Source organism: Giraffa tippelskirchi, chromosome 2 (assembly GCF_054371585.1).
Source record: "Giraffa tippelskirchi isolate mGirTip1 chromosome 2, T2T-mGirTip1v1.2.pri, whole genome shotgun sequence".
In the NCBI taxonomy this organism is placed as follows: domain Eukaryota; kingdom Metazoa; phylum Chordata; class Mammalia; order Artiodactyla; family Giraffidae; genus Giraffa; species Giraffa tippelskirchi.
In genome coordinates this window covers 66,604,667-66,610,518 of record NC_137276.1, presented here as the reverse complement: position 1 = coordinate 66,610,518, position 5,852 = coordinate 66,604,667, and the positions used below count along the sequence as shown (strand labels likewise).

General features: G+C 45.2%; 1 long non-coding RNA gene across 1 annotated transcript; it reads right to left on the bottom strand.

Moving 5' to 3' along the window:
* Positions 1 to 276: 276 nt before the first annotated feature.
* Positions 277 to 5,163, bottom strand: LOC145539768 (uncharacterized). The gene is made up of 2 exons (XR_014077942.1): positions 5,064 to 5,163; positions 277 to 4,748 (listed from the first exon to the last, which is right to left on the bottom strand). It is a non-coding gene; the product is annotated as an uncharacterized LOC145539768 (long non-coding RNA).
* Between the last annotated feature and the right edge of the window lie 689 nt (positions 5,164 to 5,852).

Sequence of the window (5,852 nt, the reverse complement as noted above, 5' to 3'; positions counted from 1 at the left end):
ACACTAGGGAAGAAGAGATTATCAAACATCCACATCTGTAGTCACTTTCTTCATGGATGCTTAAGTCCCATCCTGATTATCATGGCCTAGATAAGTTTTCCAGCAGTTTCTCAGATCCATGCCGTTCTCTGTTCACATTTTCTCTTGCTAAGCCATGATTCTTTGCTTCTAGAAACATAATACCTCTTCCAAGAGAAGTACTATGGAAACCTCACCACAAATATACTCCCGTCCCTGATTGTAGCCAATTAAAGGAAGACGCTGGTGGAAAAATGATTTTAAGGAAACATAGCTTTATTATTTTTAAGTTAATCCACTTACTCAAGTGAACTAACCACTAACCACTCCACAGAGCTGATCTGTAGGGGAACTGCTGTAATGGATTTATTGGATGATCCATTAGTTATTAAACATTTATTGCACAACCACCATGGACAAAGGGCTGGGGATTCAAAGCTGAGTAAGTCCCAGCATCTGCCCTCCAGGAGCTCAGTCTGGAGGGGGAGACAGACGCATAGCCATGATTTTAAAGAGGAGTGGATTGGAAAAGACCCTGATGCTGGGGAAGACTGAAGGCAAAGGGTGGCAGAGGATGAGATGGTTAGATAGCATCAAAGGACATGAGTCTGAGCAAACTTTGCGAGATAGTGAAGGACAGGGAAGTCACAGACATGACTAAGTGACTGAACAACAAGTGATGTGTATGGAGACTGCTGGAGCACAGAACAGGGCAACTGTACAAGGGTGGAGACTGGGGTTACTAGGGAAGATTTCTAGAGGGAGGAAAAATGGGCTTCCTACTTGGGTAGGATGAATAGATGCTTGCCGTGGTAAAGCTGAGGGGTGAGATAGAGCTGTCAGGGGGCTTCTTAGGTGGGGCACAGCATGTACAGAATCTCACAAGGGAGAAAAGGTGGGATGACTAGAGAAATTGATCACAAATTGGTATTCCTGGGACGTAGCATGATGTTGGGGGACAGGTAGTAAGAGCTGGGTCTAGAGTTGTCAGCAGAAGCCAGATCCTGGAAGCCCGAAATCCTTGGTAAGGGTTTGAACTTCATCATACAAACAAGGGTTGGGGGTCATTCAAAAGTTCTGGGCATAGAAATGATACAAATAAATCTGTGTTTCAGAGAAAAAGAGAGAGCATGGAGGATGAGCTGGAAGCAGTGGGATTGGCGAGGACAGACTGGGAAAGAAGTGGCAGGACCTCTCCCTGGTAGCAGGAGGAGGAATGGAGGGGAGATGTTTCTGAGAAATGCTTAGGGACACAATTAGTAGGACATGGTGATTTATGGATATAAAAGAAAAGAGGGAGACGGAAAATGGCAGAATCACAGTTAGCTTTACAGCTTGGGTTACAAAGCACATGGTGGTCCCTTCAACTGAAATTGAGAATTCTGAGGGAAAGCAGTTTAGAAGGAGAAAAAACAGGGTCAATGTTTGATGTGGAGTTTGAGGAACGTGTGGGTGGGACACCAGGGGAGAGACAGCAGACAGCTTGCCCCTGTGGAGGAAGATCCGGGCTGGAGGCAAAGATCTGACAGGCATGCACGTTAGAAACCGCAGAGGAGGGGTGGGCTCATTCGTGTGCTCATCAGGACACTCTAGGCTTCAAGGAACAGCACACACTTAAAAGGCTACAGCAAACAAGGGCATTTCACTTATTTAGTTATTTCACTTAGTAAGTTTAAGAGGTCGGTCTTGGGCTTCTCCTCAATATGTCATCAAGGATCCAGAACTTTGCATATTTTAGCTCTGCCACCTTTGTCCATCCATAACCATGTGTCTCATGGTAACGTGAAGCTAGATGAGGTTCCCAAAGGACTTGGAACCCAAGGGAAAGAGGGTAGAAAACACTTGATGAACAAATGTGACACCTGCCTGTGGCTATGTTTGGAAAGAGACAGGAAAGGGATAGGCTCAGGGAAGAACTGGCTGGTTGATGAGCAAGAATAAGAAGGAATTAGATGTCTACTCATTAGTACTTGTCGGGGTGGAAGAGATAACTGTTTCTTAACCCTAAATAGTAAAAGGTTAAATCGAAAACTACTTTGAGTGAGAAAGGCTGATGAAAACTTACCCTGTGTGGATTTCTGCTTTGGGCTATGGTGGAGTAACAGATATTGGACGAACCACCACCCACCATAAACAAAGAGAAAAGTGGGGAAATTATATGAAACATCTGTTTTCAGACATTGGATAACCAGCAGAACAAGATTGTGTTCCCCGAGAGAAGGAAAACAAATGAGATGAATTCTATGATCAACCTGACGTTTTGCCTAGAGGCATTTACCAGACCATAGCCTGGGAAAGGGGGACCCAAGCCCCACAGAAGTCTCACTGTTTTTAGGAGACAGAGATCAGAATTCAGAGAACTGAGGCAGCTGGAATTGGCAAAGAATGATACCAGAGAAGAGGGAGTTATGCAGAAAAAGAGCTTCAGAAAATCACATAGAAGTCCTTGTGAGCTCTTTTGGCTAAATACTAAATTGTGCATGTGTATAGTGGGGCTCCATGAGGTTGGCCAAAGAACAAATAGTGGAAAAAGAATAATTACTGGGAGTTGTAAACTGAATGACTCTCTGAGCTCAAGCAGTTGGGAAATGTTCAAGCTCAGGGCAACCAAGGTGGAGAGACCTCACTGAGCTCCCAGCGTATTTAGTGGAAACTTCAGAAAGGCTGCACCTTAGGAGTAGAGCTAAGCTAGTCTACTAACTAGTCTACCAACTACTCGCTCAACTAGTTTAACTAGCCCTGGGGTGAAAGCTATTATAGACTCATCATAACAAAGCATAAAGACAAGCCTTGAAATGATCTAACTGATCTCCAAGTAATTTGCCAGAACAAAAGTTAACACTCTTTAAAGAATGATAACAAACAAAAAAAGAATGATAACAAAATTCAGCACTCAATAAAATAGTATTCAAAATGACTGTCTTTCAGTCAAAAATTGCTGGATATGAGAAGCCAAGTAATGACACTCATAATTAAGAGGAAAAAATCAATCAATAGAAACTGAGATATGATAGATGTGATGGAATTAACAGACGTGAATTTTAAACAGTTTCTCCCAAAGTAAGCGATCCGAGAAAGAGAATGCGAGGAAGACCAATACAGAAGCCACATTGTCTGATAACCTAATCTCAGAAGTGATATTCCATCACTTCGGCCATACTCTATTGGCCACACTGTCCAACTCTAGTACAGTGTAGGAAATGATTATGCAACATAAACTCCAGGAGGTGGGAATCTGGCCATGACAAAGCCCCTGAAGGAGACAGAGAAGAAGACATCAAGAGAGATGGGGTTATATCACAAAGGCCAAGGGAGAGAGTTCCAGAAGAGAAATGTTTAATGGTTTTCCAACAGTGAGAACCAGTAGCTAAGGATGGAGAAATGTCCACTGAATTTGTCAAAGTCATTAAGAACATTAAGAGCAATTAAGAGCAGCTTCAGTTAACCAGTTCGCAGTGGACTGAAGTTTAAATAGGTGGTGAGCAATTGGAAAACAGAAGATGTGGACTACTGTTTTGAGAAGGTTGGATGAAAAGGAGAGAAGGGAGATGTGGGCAGAAGCCAGAAGAGGACGTGAAGAATTTTGTTCCGGGGGATGTAAAGGGCCTGAGAAGATTTTTACACTGGAAGAAACAGCCAGTGGACTGAGAGAGGTGAACATCCGGGAGAGGAAGGATGATGGATGGGGTAGCCTCTCAGAGGAGGCAGGAGAATTGGAGGTCAAAGACACAGGTGGGATGCTTGGCTTAGAACAGAGAGACACCTCATCCTCTGAGGCCGCACTGAAGAAGGCAGGATGTCTGGCTAGGCAAGACCTGAGGGCGCGGATGCCTGGGAATTGAGAACTCGTACCTGATGGCCTCAATTTTCTCAGGAAGAGTAGGAGGCAAGGTCATAGTGAGCAGAGAGTGAACAATGATGTCAATTACCATGGTGATTGCTTACATATGAAGAAAGCCTCGGAAACAGTCTGTTCTCATAGGCAGGGCAAGCCCTTCCCTTGTAATCTAATTTCACTTTCTATCTCTCAGCAAACTCATTTTTCATAGTTGGTGATGTCTTCAGACAGCACCTGTCTGAGTTACCACAAGGTATGGATTAATGGGGTTGAAACATATGAGGGTGGGAAATACTTCTACTCAGGGAGTGTGAAAAATCATGACATCTCTGTGGGGCAGGAACCTCCAAGGTCTCATTGAACATTCCACACAAAGGTCTGTCTTATCATCAAGCATTTGTCCACCTTCTGCTTGATCATCCCACCGACAGGGAACTCACTACCTCTGGGGAGAGACTTCCCATTTTCAGACGAACTCTTAGGTCTTTTCCTTCGGCAGGGCTGAAATCTGACTCCCAGTGTCCCTCAGGTCCTATAAGAAATCCCAGATCAAGCCTGTCTCCCATTTGACAGCCTCAGTGATATTTCCCTTCCAGAATAAATCTCCACTGTTTCTTCACCCTCCCTTATATGGCAGGGTTTTCTGACCCTCTCCTCAAAGCCACCTTCTCCTCCAGATTTCCTTCAACAAAAACAATTGTTCTCAAGATTCAGCTATGACCTGGCCCTGCAGCTTTCTTCTGATTGCCCAAAGTGCTTAGATGAATGTCAGGCAACTCACAACCACCCAGCGCTTGTGGGTGATGAAAACTTCTTCAGTTCTTTCTCTCCCAGGATGGTGATCTTACGGCTTTCTCACCATGGCTAAGCATGATCGAATCTTTCATTTGGCCTGCAAAAAGAGGTTCCAGATTTTCCTTTCGGATCTATGGCTGGTATGGCTTTATGTTTATAGGTCACTTAAATCTCTCTGAGTTTCAGGGGAGCGTTGGCAACACCTCAGGTTAGTGTTTTGAAATATTAAGTAATGTTTCATTTCTCTGGTATTTCCCCCTTCCATACTTGGCTCCTCTCCTCTCATCCCCATCCAACTTCTATCCTGTGCTCTTGTCTCGGGGGAGGACTGCAGCCTCAGGAGGCAGGGGAAGGAGTCTCCTGTTTCGAGTTGCAGATGCTTGGCCCACAAGACCGCAGAAAGGGCTCACACCAGCAAGATGTGGAAGAAAACTCGAGCCATGATTCCACTCCTTAGATTTGCAGAAATTTCCTGCACACCAGGATGGCCCCACAGAATAGGAATGACCCAAGAGTGGCAGGGAACTAGATGAGAGAGACTGGCAGTGGTCTTGTGAGGGGACAAAGGCCATCTCCATGGCAATTTGCAGGGACCAATGAGCAAGACAAGCATAGTGATGGGCTTCACAAATGACAGTGAAGCCCTGGTTGCCTGGATACCACTTAAACTTCCGGGAAACTAAAAATGTTAGGACTCCAACTTGGCTGGGATGACACAGCTACTGTGTGTGTGTGCTCAGTCACTCAGTTGTGTCCGACTGTACGACCCCATGGACTGTAGCCTGCCAGGCTCCTCTGTCCATCGGTTTTCCCAGGCAAGAATACTGAAGTGGGTTGCCATTCCCTTCTCCAGGGGATCTTCCCGACTCAGGAATCAAACCTGCATCTCCTGCTTTGCAGGTGGGTTCTTTACTGCTGAGCCACCAGGGAAGTCCCGACACAGCTACTACTGTAGCATAATAAGGCTTTGAAATAGAAATGTAGTAAAGACTATGGGCTTCCCTAGTAGCTTAGCTGGTAAAGAATCTGCCTGCAATGCAGGAGACCCCACTTCGATTCCTAGGTCAGGAAGATCTGCTGGAGAAAGGATAGGCTACCCACTCCAGTATTCTTGGGCTTCTGTGGTGGCTCAGACGGTAAAGAATCCACTTGTAATGCGGGAGTCCAGGGTTCAATCCCTGGGTTGGGAAGATCCCCTGTA